General features: G+C 47.4%; 1 protein-coding gene across 2 annotated transcripts in view; it reads right to left on the minus strand.

The window, feature by feature from the left end:
* The window catches only part of LOC129830675 (CYFIP-related Rac1 interactor A-like), a 100,514-nt gene that overhangs the window by 52,553 nt on the left and 33,205 nt on the right, over positions 1-14,756 (minus strand). For both annotated transcript variants that reach the window (XM_055893274.1, XM_055893278.1), the window contains exon 2: positions 4,644-4,734. The gene's annotated coding sequence lies outside the window, so the exon portion shown is untranslated. The remainder of the gene's footprint in view (positions 1-4,643; positions 4,735-14,756) is intronic.

A 14,756-nucleotide genomic window follows, 5' to 3' on the forward strand; every position in this document is an offset into this window, starting at 1 on the left:
ACAGGAGTGGTGGTTGCTGAAAGTGGGCCTCTGTACACCTATGTAGATATTCCATAAAAAAAATCTGCCGTTTCCAGCTGCAATAGTCATGTACAATATTAGCAATGTCTACACTGTATTTCAGTTTGATGGTATTTTAATGGACAAAAAAATTGCTTTTCTTTCAAAAACAAGTACATTTCGAAGTGACCCCAAACTTTTGAACGGTAGTGTATATATACAGGATATTAATTTTATTGTTGGATATAACCAACTGTAAAAAACACCAGCAAATCAGCTCTAAGTCATTTTAATTTTGGAAATCTGTTCCAAAGTCTTCCAACGTGTAATTGAGAGATATACTGTGAGTGTACAAAACATTAAGAACACCTGCTCTTTTCATGACCTAGACTGACCAGGTGAATCCAGATGAAAGCTATGATCCCTTATTGACGTCACTTATTAAATCAACTTCAATCAGTGTAGATGAAGGGGAGGAGACGGGGTTAAAGAAGGATTTTTAAGCCTTGAGACAACTGAGACATGGATTGTGTATGTGTGCCATTCAGAGGGTGAATTGGCAAGACAAAAGGTTTAAGTGCCTTTGAACGGGGGTATGATAGTAGGCGCCAGGCGCACTGGTTTGAGTGTGTGAAGAAGTGCACGTCTGCAGGGTTTTCCACACTCAACAGTTTCCCGTGTGTTTAAAGAATGGTCCACCACCCAAAGGACATCCAGGCAACTTGACACAACTGTGGGAATCATTGGAGTCAACATGGGCCAGCATCCCTGTGGAACGCTTTCAACACTTTGTAGAGTCCATGCCCTGAGGAATGGAGGCTGTTCTGATGGAATAAGGGGGTGCAACTCAATATTGGGAAGGTGTTCCTAACCTTTAGTATAAGCAAGGATATAAATTATTATGTTTTAGTAAAATAATATATTTTTGGTGTTCTTTTGTCAAATTTCAATCTACAAATGATTTGTAATTATGTTTCCGTAACCCTGACTATCCACTCAAGAAAAATCAGCCCAAGTCTGAATCTGGTTGATGATCCCTGTTTAAGATAGTAGAAATATTGGCTGATATTGTGTAGGCAGTAGAGTGTAGGCAGTCTCTATTGTGTAGGCAGTAGAGTCCACTGCACTGACTGTGATTAGTCTCTATATTTAAAGGATAATCGGAAGCAGTGGGCTGTGATTCATAGTGAGAGGCAGTGGGCTGTGATTTATAGTGAGAGGCAGTGGGCTGTGATTCATAGTGGGAGGCAGTGGGCTGTGATTCATAGTGAGAGGCAGTGGGCTGTGATTTATAGTGAGAGGCAGTGGGCTGTGATTTATAGTGAGAGGCAGTGGGCTGTGATTCATAGAGGGAGGCAGTGGGCTGTGATTCATAATGGGAGGCAGTGGGCTGTGATTCATAATGGGAGGCAGTGGGCTGTGATTATTAGTGGGAGGCAGTGAGCTGTGATTCATAGAGGGAGGCAGTGGGCTGTGATTCATAATGGGAGGCAGTGGGCTGTGATTCATAATGGGAGGCAATGGGCTGTGATTCATAGTGAGAGGCAGTGGGCTGTGATTCATAGTGAGAGGCAGTGGGCTGTGATTCATAATGGGAGGTAGTGGGCTGTGATTCATAGTGAGAGGCAGTGGGCTGTGATTCATAGTGAGAGGCAGTGGGCTGTGATTCATAGTGAGAGGCAGTGGGCTGTGATTCATAGTGAGAGGCAGTGGGCTGTGATTCATAGTGAGAGGCAGTGGGCTGTGATTCATAGTGAGACGCAGTGGGCTGTGATTCATAGTGGGAGGCAGTGGGCTGTGATTCATAATGGGAGGCAGTGGGCTGTGATTCATAGTGGGAGGCAGTGGGCTGTGATTCATAGTGGGAGGCAGTGGGCTGTGATTCATAATGGGAGGCAGTGGGCTGTGATTTATAATGGGAGGCAGTGGGCTGTGATTCATAGCGGGAGGCAGTGGGCTATGATTCATAGTGGGAGGCAGTGGGCTGTGATTCATAATGGGAGGCAGTGGGTTGTGATTCATAATGGGAGGCAGTGGGCTGTGATCCATAATGGAGGCAATGGGCTGTGATTCATAGTGGGAGGCAGTGGGCTGTGATTCATAATGGGAAGCAGTGGGCTGTGATTCATAGTGGGAGGCAGTGGGCTGTGATTCATAATAGGAGGCACTGGGCTGTGATTCATAATTGGAGTCATTTGGCTGTGATTCATATTGGGAGGCAGTGGGCTGTGATTCATATTGGGAGGCAGTGGGCTGTGATTCATAATGGAGGCAATGGGCTGTGATTCATAGTGGGAGGCAGTGGGCTGTGATTCATAATGGAAAGCAGTGGGCTGTGATTCATAGCGGGAGGCAGTGGGCTGTGATTCATAGCGGGAGGCAGTGGGCTGTGATTTATAATGGGAGGCAGTGGGCTGTGATTTATAGTGAGAGGCAGTGGGCTGTGATTCATAATGGGAGGCAGTGGGCTGTGATTCGTAGTGGGAGGCAGTTGGCTGTGATTCATAATGGGAGGCAGTGGGCTGTGATTCATAGTGGGAGGCAGTGGGCTGTGATTCATAATGGGAGGCAATGGGCTGTGATTCATAATGGGAGGCAGTGGGCTGTGATTTATAGTGAGAGGCAGTGGGCTGTCATTCATAGTGAGAGGCAGTGGGCTGTGATCCATAATGGATGCAATGGGCTGTGATTCATAGTGGGAGGCAGTGGGCTGTGATTCATAATGGGAAGCAGTGGGCTGTGATTCATAGCGGGAGGGAGTGGGCTGTGATTCATAATGGGAGGCAGTGGGCTGTGATTCATAATGGGAGGCAGTGGGCTGTGATTCATAATGGGAGGCAGTGGGCTGTGATTCATAATGGGAGGCAGTGGGCTGTGATTCATAGTGAGAGGCAGTGGGCTGTGATTTATAGTGAGAGGCAGTGGGCTGTGATTCATAGTGAGAGGCAGTGGGCTGTGATTCCTAGTGAGAGGCAGTGGGCTGTGATTCATAGTGAGAGGCAGTGGGCTGTGATTCATAGTGAGAGGCAGTGGGCTGTGATTCATAGTGAGAGGCAGTGGGCTGTGATTCATAATGGGAGGCAGTGGGCTGTGATTCATAGTGAGATGCAGTTGGCTGTGATTCATAGCGGGAGACAGTGGGCTGTGATTCATAATGGGAGGCAGTGGGCTGTGATTCATAGCGGGAGGCAGTGGGCTATGATTCATAGTGGGAGGCAGTGGGCTGTGATTCATAATGGGAGGCAGTGGGTTGTGATCCATAATGGGAGGCAGTGGGCTGTGATCCATAATGGAGGCAATGGGCTGTGATTCATAGTGGGAGGCAGTGGGCTGTGATTCATAATGGGAAGCAGTGGGCTGTGATTCATAGCGGGAGGGAGTGGGCTGTGATTCATAGCGGGAGGCAGTGGGCTGTGATTCATAGTGAGAGGCAGTGGGCTGTGATTCATAGTGAGAGGCAGTGGGCTGTGATTCATAGTGAGAGGCAATGGGCTGTGATTCATAATGGGAGGCAGTGGGCTATGATTCATAGCGGGAGGCAATGGGCTGTGATTCACAATGGGAGGCAGTGGGCTGTGATTCATAATGGGAGGCAGTGGGCTGTGATTCATAGCGGGAGGCAGTGGGCTGTGATTCATAGTGGGAGGCAGTGGGCTGTGATTCATAGTGGGAGGCAGTGGGCTGTGATTCATAGTGGGAGGCAGTGGGCTGTGATTCATAGTGGGAGGCAGTGGGCTGTGATTCATAGTGGGAGGCAGTGGGCTGTGATTCATAGTGGGAGGCAGTGGGCTGTGATTCATAGTGGGAGGCAGTGGGCTGTGATTCACAGTGGGAGGCAGTGGGCTCTGATCCATTGTGGTAGGAGTTTTGGGATTCTATCCCATTCAGCAACTACTATACAGTACAGGAAGCTGCCACTGATCTCTCGTTTTCCCCCCTCTCTCTGCCCCCATCTCTCTCCCCTCATCTCTCTCTCTCCCACCCCTGTCTCTCCCCCTCTATCCCTCTCTCTCTATCACCCATCTCTCTCCCCACTATATCTCTTTCTCTCTTCCCCACTATATCTCTTTCTCTCTTCCCCACTATCTCTCTCACTCTCTTCCCCCTCTCCCCCCCCTCTCTCTATCCCTCTCTATCTCCCCCCTATCTCCCTCTCTCTCTTCCCCCCTATCTCCCTCTCTCTTCCCCCCTATCTCTCTCTCTTCCCCCTCTGCCCCCCTCTCTCTCCACACTCTATCTTTCTCTCTCTTCCCCCTCTCCCCACTATATCCCTCTCGCTCTTCCCCCCTATCTCCCTCTCTCTCTTCCCCCCTATCTCCCTCTCTCTCTTCCCCCCTATCTCCCTCTCTCTTCCTCCCTCTCTCTCTCTCTTCCCCCCTATCTCTCTCTCTTCCCCCTCTACCCCCTTCTCTCTCTTCCCCCATATCTCCATCTCTCTCTTCTCCCCTCTATCTCTCTCTCTCTCTTCCCCCCTCACCCCATCTCTGTTCCTCACTTCTACCTCATTCATCGTCCTGTCTTTTTCTCCTCCATCCCACATCTCTCTCTACTACTCTCTGCCCATATGCTAGGTCTCCATGGTATCTTGGTCTCAGCTGTGAATGTCCCTCTCCTCCCCCCTCCTTTTTTTCTCTCGTTCTTACCTTTGCTTGTGTTTGTCCTTACAGAGCTCTTCACAGCATCCACCAGGGCCTCTCAGCTCAACACTCACACTACAGTGTCAACTTCCCCCACCTAGAGAGAGAGGGAGAGAGAGATGGGGGGAGGAAGAGCGAGAGGGAGAACGAGGGATGGAGGGAGAGCGAGAGAGAGGGATAAAGTGGGAGGGAGAAAGAGGAAGGGAGGGAGAGAGAGGGGGGAGATGGAGGGAGAGTGGGGAGAGGAAGGGAGGAAGAGAGTGGGAGAGGGAGGGAGAAAGAAGGATGGAAGGAGAGAGGGAGGGAGAGAGAGGGAGAGAGAGGGAGGCAGGGAGAGAAAGAGAGAGGGAGGGAGGAGAGAGAGATAAGGGGAGAGAGAGGGATAAAGAGGGAGGGAGAAAGAGGAGGGAGGGAGGGAGAGAGAGGGGCGAGAGAGAAAGTGAGAGAGAGAATGCGAGAGAGAGGGAGGGAGGGAGGGAGTGTTGGGGGAGAGGAAGGGAGAGGGAGGGAGGAGAGAGGGAGAGGGAGAGGGAAGGGAGGAAAGAGGAAGAGGGAGGGAGGAGAGAGGGAGAGGGAGGGAGGAAAGAGGAAGAGGGAGGGAGGAGAGAGGGAGAGGGAGGGAGGAGAGAGGAAGAGGGAGGGAGGGACTGTTATTATTATGCAGGTTAAGCTGATTGGAGGAAGGTGTGAAAGAGAACCTGTTTTAAAGTTTGAACTTTGTGTGCCATGTCTGTTAATACATTGACAGGGAAGTACTATCATTAATAATACAGGAAGTAGTAGCATTAATAATACAGGAAGTAGTAGCATAGCATTTAGTGGTAGTTTGCAGTCATGGATCCAATAGTACATATATGTTTGATATAAATAAATACAGTTACATACAGTACACTAAAATCCATGAAACATTCAACCTTCACTACATCCATTTGACACTATACACCTTCCCCTGGTTTACATGACAGGGATGATTCATTTCAAGGGAAGGAGGAATGACCAAGGACACGTATCCTCCGTTTGGAATCCAGCCCTGGTGTGTCTGTAGTAAATCCTTTTATTTTCACACTGTAGTAAACAGGACCTGTTCGTATCTGTCTCAGCTCAGCAGTTATAGGTCACAACCTCGCTCTAAAACGCTCTAACCTAGTGTCTTGTGTAACTGTTCACACTACCTATGGTGGCGTTGCATCATACTAAAGAGAGAAAGATACATGGAAAAAGGGAGACAGAGAAATATAAAGAAAAATGGAGAGAGAGAGAGAGAGAGACAGAGAGAGAGAGAGAGAGAGAGAGAGAGAGAGAGAGAGAGAGAGAGAGAGGAGAGGAGAGAGAGAGAGATGAGAGAGCGAGAGAGAGAGAGAGAGACAGAGAGAGAGACAGAGAGAGAGAGAGAGAGAGACAGAGAGAGAGAGAGAGAGAGAGAGAGAGAGAGAGAGAGAGAGAGAGAGAGAGAATGGCTTNTCTGTCTCAGCTCAGCAGTTATAGGTCACAACCTCGCTCTAAAACGCTCTAACCTAGTGTCTTGTGTACTGTTCACACTACCTATGGTGGCGTTGCATCATACTAAAGAGAGAAAGATACATGGAAAAAGGGAGACAGAGAAATATAAAGAAAAATGGAGAGAGAGAGAGAGAGAGACAGAGAGAGAGAGAGAGAGAGAGAGAGAGAGAGAGAGAGAGAGAGAGAGAGAGAGAGAGAGAGAGAGAGAGAGAGAGAGAGAGAGAGAGAGACAGAGAGAGAGACAGAGAGAGAGAAGAGAGAGAGAGAGAGAGAGAGAGAGAGAGAGAGAGAGAGAGAGAGAGAGAGAGAGAGAGAGAATGGCTTTGAAAAACTGTTGCCAAGGAAACAAGCATGGCAACGACGAGGCAGAGAACGTTCTATCGATTAGCCTAGCGACAAAACAACACTAACCTCCTCTCACTCACTCTCTCCCAGATGGACAGACAGAGAGAACAAATGAAATTTACAAAGAGGAACAAAGGGGACAAGGAGAGAAAAAGACAGAGAAGGCGAGGAAGATAGAGGGAAAAGATAGATGGTGAGAGAGAGAGAGAGAGAGAGAGAGAGAGAGAGAGAGAGAGAGAGAGGGGGAGAAAATTGTGAAAGGTGTGTGTTTATAGGATAAAATATTTTCACAGTACAACACCATTGTTAACATTCACAGAGAGAGAGAGAGCTGTGCACTCTGGGATATCATTCACCAGCGGGTCGCCCTCAGTTTGTGTGAGTGTGTGTGTGAATGCCTGTGACATTGTAGTTTGTAAATCTACAAACACACAAATCCCTTCTGAGTGTCAAACACACATCCCTTCTGAGTGTCAAACACACATCCCTTCTGAGTGTCAAACACACATCCCTTCTGAGTGTCAAACACAAATCCCTTCTGAGTGTCAAACACACACATCCCTTCTGAGTGTCAAACACACATCCCTTCTGAGTGTCAAACACACATCCCTTCTGAGTGTCAAACACAAATCCCTTCTGAGTGTCAAACACACATCCCTTCTGAGTGTCAAACACACATCCCTTCTGAGTGTCAAACACACGAGAATCTGTCTCCTCACCACGCGCTCTCACCACTGGTGTCCCCCAGGGCTCTGTTCTAGGCCCTCTCCTATTCTCGCTATACACCAAGTCACTTGGCTCTGTCATAACCTCACATGGTCTCTCCTATCATTGCTATGCAGACGACACACAATTAATCTTCTCCTTTCCCCCTTCTGATGACCAGGTGGCGAATCGCATCTCTGCATGTCTGGCAGACATATCAGTGTGGATGACGGATCACCACCTCAAGCTGAACCTCGGCAAGACGGAGCTGCTCTTCCTCCCGGGGAAGGACTGCCCGTTCCATGATCTCGCCATCACGGTTGACAACTCCATTGTGTCCTCCTCCCAGAGCGCTAAGAACCTTGGCGTGATCCTGGACAACACCCTGTCGTTCTCCACCAACATCAAGGCGGTGGCCCGTTCCTGTAGGTTCATGCTCTACAACATCCGCAGAGTACGACCCTGCCTCACACAGGAAGCGGCGCAGGTCCTAATCCAGGCACTTGTCATCTCCCGTCTGGATTACTGCAACTCGCTGTTGGCTGGGCTCCCTGCCTGTGCCATTAAACCCCTACAACTCATCCAGACCGCCGCAGCCCGTCTGGTGTTCAACCTTCCCAAGTTCTCTCACGTCACCCCGCTCCTCCGCTCTCTCCACTGGCTTCCAGTTGAAGCTCGCATCCGCTACAAGACCATGGTGCTTGCCTACGGAGCTGTGAGGGGAACGGCACCTCAGTACCTTCAGGCTCTGATCAGGCCCTACACCCAAACAAGGGCACTGCGTTCATCCACCTCTGGCCTGCTCGCCTCCCTACCACTGAGGAAGTACAGTTCCCGCTCAGCCCAGTCAAAACTGTTCGCTGCTCTGGCACCCCAATGGTGGAACAAACTCCCTCACGATGCCAGGACAGCGGAGTCAATCACCACCTTCCGGAGACACCTGAAACCCCACCTCTTCAAGGAATACCTAGGATAAAGCAATCCTTCTGCCCCCCCCCCCCCCCCCCCCCTTAAAAGATCTAGATGCACTATTGTAAAGTGGCTGTTCCACTGGATGTCATAAGGTGAATGCACCAATTTGTAAGTCGCTCTGGATAAGAGCGTCTGCTAAATGACTTAAATGTAAATGTAAATGTAAATGTACATCCCTTCTGAGTGTCAAACACACATCCCTTCTGAGTGTCAAACACACATCCCTTCTGAGTGTCAAACACACATCCCTTCTGAGTGTCAAACACACATCCCTTCTGAGTGTCAAACACACATCCCTTCTGAGTGTCAAACACACACACATCCCTAACATCCTCTCTGTCTCTCTCTCTCTTCATCCCTCTCCCTCTCTCTCTCTCCCTCTCTCTCTCTCTCTCTCTCTCTCTCTCTCTTTCTTTCTCTCTTTCTCTCTGTCTCTGTCTCTCTCTCTCTCTCTCTCTCTCTCTCTCTTTCTTTCTCTCTTTCTCTCTTTCTCTCTGTCTCTGTCTCTCTCTCTCTCTCTCTCTCTCTCTCTCTCTCTCAATTCAATTCAATTCAATTCAATTCAATTCAATTCAATTCAAGGGGCTTTATTGGCATGGGAAACATGTGTTAACATTGCCAAAGCAAGTGAGGTAGACAATACACAAAAGTGAAACAAACAAAACGAATTAACAGTAGACATTACACATACAGAAGTTTCAAAACAATAAAGACATTACAAGTGTCATATTAAATATATACAGTGTTGTAACAAGTGTCTCTCTCTCTCTCTCTCTCTCTCTCTCTCTCTCTCTCTCTCTCTCTCTCTCTCTCTCTCTCTCTCTCTCTCTCTCTCTCTCTCTCTCTCTCTCTCTAGCTCTCCCTCTCTCACTCAATTTCAATTTAAGGGCTTTATTGGCATGGGAAACATATGTTAAAGTTGACCAAAGCAAGTGAAGTAGATAATAAACAGAAGTGAAATAAATAAAAAATGTACAGTAAACTTTACACTCACAGAAGTTCCAAAAGAATAAAGACATTTCAAATGTCATATTATGTCTATATAAAGTGTTGTTACAATGTGCAAATAGTTAAAGTACTAAAGGGAAAATAAATTAACATAAATATGGGTTGTATTTACAATGTTGTTTCTTCACTGGTTGCCCTTTTCTTTTGGCAACAGGTCACAAATGTTGTTGCTGTGATGGCACACTGTGGAATTTCACCCAGTAGATATGGGAGTTAATCAAAATTTGGTTTGTTTTTCGAATTCTTTGTGGATCTGTGTAATCTGAGGGAAAATAGGTGTCTCTAATATGGTCATACATTGGGCAGGAGGTTAGGAAGTGCAGCTCAGTTTCCACCTCATTTTGTTGGCGGTGTGCACATAGCCTGTCTTCTCTTGAGAGCCATGTCTGCCTACGGCGGCCTTTCTCAATAGCAAGGCTATGCTCACTGAGTCTGTACATAGTCAAAGCTTTCCTTAAGTTTGGGTTAGTCACAGTGGTCAGGTATTCTGCCACTGTGTCCTCTCTGTTTAGGGCCAAATAGCATTCTAGTTTGCTCTGTTTTTTTGTTAATTCTTTCCAATGTGTCAAGTAATTATCTTTTTGTTTTCTCATGATTTGGTTGGGTCTAACTGTGTTGCTGTCCTGGGGCTCTGTGGGGTGTGTTTGTGTTTGTGAACAGAGCCCCAGGACCAGCTTGCTTAGGGGACTCTTCTCCAGGTTCATCTCTCTGTGGGTGATGGCTTTGTTCTGGAAGGTTTAGGAATCACTTCCTTTTAGGTGGTTGTTGAATTTAATGTCTCTTTTCTGGATTTTGACGGGAATCAGTGTAATTCTGCTCTGCATGCATTATATGAGGTTTTACGTTGTACACTGAGGATATTTTTGCATAATTCTGCATTCAGAGTCTCAATTTGGTGTTTGTCCCATTTTGTGAATTCTTGGTTGGTGAGCGGACCCCCGACCTCACAACCATAAAGGGCAATGGGTTCTCCAAGTATTTTTAGCCAGATCCTAATTGGTATGTCAAATTTGATGTTCCTTTTGATGGCATAGAAGGTCCTTCTTGTCTTGTCTCTCAGATCGTTCACGATTTTGTAGAAGTTTCCTGTGGCGCTGATGTTTAGGCCGAGGTATATATCGTTTTTTGTGTGCTCTAGGGCAACGGTGTCTAGAGGGAATTTGTATTCGTGGTCCTGGCAACTGGACCTTTTTTGGAACCCCATTAGTTATGTTGTAACGGCTGTCTAATTCCTCCTCCTCGGATGAGGAGAAGGAGTAAGGGTCGGACCAAAACGCAGAGTTGTTAGTGCTCATATTGATTTAATCAAAACGAAACACTTTCAAATACAAAAAAACAACAAACGTGACAAAACCGAAAACAGTCCCGTGTGGCACAAACACTGACCCGAGATACAAACACCCATAAACACACACGTGAACCCCGGCTGCCTTAGTATGATTCTCAATCAGGGACAACGATTGACAGCTGCCTCTGATTGAGAATCATACCAGGCCGAACACAAAATCCCAACATAGAAAATCACACATAGACAAACCCACCCAACTCACGCCCTGATCAACTAAATAAATACAAGACAAAAGAAAACAGGTCAGGAACGTGACATATGTCTTACTGAGATTTACTGTCAGGACCCAGGTCTGACAAAATCTGTACAGAAGATCTAGGTGCTGCTGTAGGCCGTCCTTGGTTGGGGATAGAAGCACCAGATCATCAGCAAACAGTAGACATTTGACTTCAGATTCTAGTAGGGTGAGGCCGGGTGCTGCAGACTGTTCTAGTGCCCTCAATAATTCATTAATATACAGTTCTGGAAATAATGAATAGTTTTTCTGGATGTAATATTTACAGGCGTGTGTTTGAGTAAAATGTTTTTTTTTTTTAAATATATTCTTTAAACTACTGACAACTTTTCTCCCAAATTCCAAATATAAATACTGTCCTTTAGAGAGTTTATTTGCAGAAAATGACAACTGGTTAAAAATAACAGAGTAACTTCAGCCAATTGGAATTTGTGTCCTGTATATTTGATCATTTCATTGAGGAAACCATCAACTCCACAGGCCTTTTTGTTTTGGAGGGTTTGTATTTTGTCCTGTAGTTCATTCAAGGTAATTGGAGAATCCAGTGGGTTCTGGTGGACTTTAATAGTTGATTCCAAGATGTGTATTTGATCATGTATATGTTTTTGTTGTTTGTTCTTTGTTATAGAGCCAAAAAGATTGGACAAGTGGTTTATCCACACATCTCCGTTTTGGATAGATAACTCTTCGTGTTGTTGTTTGTTTAGTGTTTTCCAATTTTCCCAGAATTGGTTAGAGTCTATGGAATCTTCAATTACATTGAGCTGATTTCTGACGTGCTGTTCCTTATTTTTCCGTAGTGTATTTCTGTATTGTTTTAGTGATTCACCATAGTGAAGGAGTAGACTCAGGTTGCCTGAGTCTCTATGTTTTGATTGGATAGGTTTCTCAATTTCTTTCTCAAACCATTTGTCATTGTTGTTCATTTTCTTTTGTTGTGATCTGATAGGGGTGTCACTAGGCTGACTGTGAACGCTCTGAGAGACTCTGGGTTGAGGTCAGTGATAAAGTAGTCTACAGTACTACTGCCAAGAGATGAGCTATAGGTTTACGTACCATAGGAGTCCCCTCGAAGCCTACCATTGACTATGTACATACCCAGCGTGAGACAGAGCTGCAGGAGTTGTGACCCCCCCCCCCCTCTCTCTCTCTATCTCTCTCTCTCTCTCCTCTCTCTCCTCTCTCTCTCTCTCTCTCTCTCTCCCGCTCTCTCGGTCTCTCTCCCTCTCTCTCTCTCTTTCTCTGTCTCTGTCTCCCTCTCTCTCTCTCTGTCACGTTCTTTCTCTCTCTCTCTCTCTCTCTCTCTCTCTCTCTCTCTCTCTCTCTCTCCTCCTCTCCTCTCCTCTCTCTCCTCTCTGTCCTCCTTTCTCTTTCCTCTCTCTCCTCTCTCTCTCCTCTCTCTCTCTCTCTCTGTCTTTAATCTACCCCCTGCAAACAGCCTTGTGTTGAATAACGCATTGGGCCGTAAATCTGAGAGAACACACAACACGCCGCACACACACACACACACACACACACACACACACACACACACACACACACACACACACACACACACACACACACACACACACACACACACACACACACACACACACACACACACACACCAACGATCGATGAGGTTCCTGCACCGCCCCAAAGAGCTTTGTTTTGATTGGTCTCTGTTGACCCTTGGAGAGATCTGATATCAATCCCCTCTGCAGCTGTCAAGGTCAGAGGTCTGTGAGGTCATGGAGACAGAGTCCTCTCGGGGTACACTACTTTTGACCAGGGCCAATAGGGTTCTGTCTGTTTTTAGTGCACTACTTTTGACCAGGGCCAATAGGGTTCTGTCTGTTTGTAGTGCACTACTTTTGACCAGGGCCAATAGGGTAATGTACTATGTAGGCAATCGAGATCCTTTAGAATAGCCCACCTCCTGTTTATATATTTTTTAAATTTAACCTTTATTTAAAACAAATTCTTATTTACAATGACGGCCTACCCCCTACCCAAACCTAGATGACGCTGGGCCAATTCTACGCCGCTCAATGGGACTCAAAAATCATGGACGTCCGGACGTGATACAGCCTTGATTCAGAACCAGGGTCTGTAGTGACTCCTCTAGCACTGAGATGCAGTGCCTTAGACCTCTGAACCAGGGTCTGTAGTGACTCCTCTAGCACTGAGATGCAGTGTCTTAGACCGCTGAACCAGGGTCTGTAGTGACTCCTCTAGCACTGAGATGCAGTGTCTTAGACCGCTGAACCAGGGTCTGTAGTGACTCCTCTAGCACTGAGATGCAGTGTCTTAGACCACTGAACCAGGGTCTGTAGTGACTCCTCTAGCACTGAGATGCAGTGCCTTAGACCTCTGAACCAGGGTCTGTAGTGACTCCTCTAGCACTGAGATGCAGTGCCTTAGACCGCTAAACCAGGGTGTCTGTAGTGACTCCTCTAGCACTGAGATGCAGTGTCTTAGACCGCTGAACCAGGGTCTGTAGTGACTCCTCAACACTGAGATGCAGTGTCTTAGACCGCTGAACCAGGGTCTGTAGTGACTCCTCAACACTGAGATGCAGTGCCTTAGACCGCTGAACCAGGGTCTGTAGTGACGCCTCTAGCACTGAGATGCAGTGCCTTAGACCTCTGAACCAGGGTCTGTAGTGACTCCTCTAGCACTGAGATGCAGTGTCTTAGACCGCTGAACCAGGGTCTGTAGTGACGCCTCTAGCACTGAGATGCAGTGTCTTAGACCGCTGAACCAGGGTCTGTAGTGACTCCTCAACACTGAGATGCAGTGTCTTAGACCGCTGAACCAGGGTCTGTAGTGACTCCTCTAGCACTGAGATGCAGTGCCTTAGACCGCTAAACCAGGGTCTGTAGTGACGCCTCTAGCACTGAGATGCAGTGCCTTAGACCGCTAAACCAGGGTGTCTGTAGTGACTCCTCTAGCACTGAGATGCAGTGCCTTAGACCGCTGAACCAGGGTGTCTGTAGTGACGCCTCTAGCACTGAGATGCAGTGCCTTAGACCGCTGAACCAGGGTGTCTGTAGTGACTCCTCTAGCACTGAGATGCAGTGCCTTAGACCACTGAACCAGGGTCTGTAGTGACTCCTCAACACTGAGATGCAGTGTCTTAGACCGCTGAACCAGGGTCTGTAGTGACTCCTCTAGCACTGAGATGCAGTGCCTTAGACCGCTAAACCAGGGTCTGTAGTGACGCCTCTAGCACTGAGATGCAGTGCCTTAGACCGCTGAACCAGGGTGTCTGTAGGGACGCCTCTAGCACTGAGATGCAGTGCCTTAGACCGCTGAACCAGGGTGTCTGTAGTGACTCCTCTAGCACTGAGATGCAGTGCCTTAGACCACTGAACCAGGGTCTGTAGTGACTCCTCTAGCACTGAGATGCAGTGCCTTAGACCGCTGTGCCACTCGGGAGCCTAAATATACAGGATTCTGTCAGACACATAGGAGTTACAGTTAACTAGGATCAGACTTATTGCTTTTGTCGTTATGATTAGAGGTAGAAACAACTACATTTCTACTGTATGCAGACGGGCATACCCTGTTCCACACACACACACACACACACACGCACGCACGCACGCACGCACGCACGCACGCACGCACGCACACACACACACACGCACGCACACACACACACATACATCCAAGTTCTTCACATACTGTGAAAGCTGAGACGTGCTGGTAGTGATTGATTGCTGTCAGAGCTGGCTACGGTAGACTTCAATCATTCTGCTATACAGGTTCGTGAACAGGATTTGAATGACAATTCAAACTGTTTAGTTTGTTACAATGCAGTGATGTAAATATTGGTCCAACAAAGGTATCTCCCGCTCTCTCGGTCTCTCTCTCTCTCTCTCTCTTTCTCTGTCTCTGTCTCTCTCTCTCTCTCTCTGTCACGTTCTTTCTCTCTCTCTCTCTCTCTCTCTCTCTCTCTCTCTCTCTCTCTCTCTCTCTCTCTCTCTCTCTCTCTCTCTCTCTCTCTCTGTCTCTCTCT

The sequence above is a fragment of the Salvelinus fontinalis genome, chromosome 32 (assembly GCF_029448725.1).
Source record: "Salvelinus fontinalis isolate EN_2023a chromosome 32, ASM2944872v1, whole genome shotgun sequence".
Lineage (NCBI taxonomy): Eukaryota > Metazoa > Chordata > Actinopteri > Salmoniformes > Salmonidae > Salvelinus > Salvelinus fontinalis.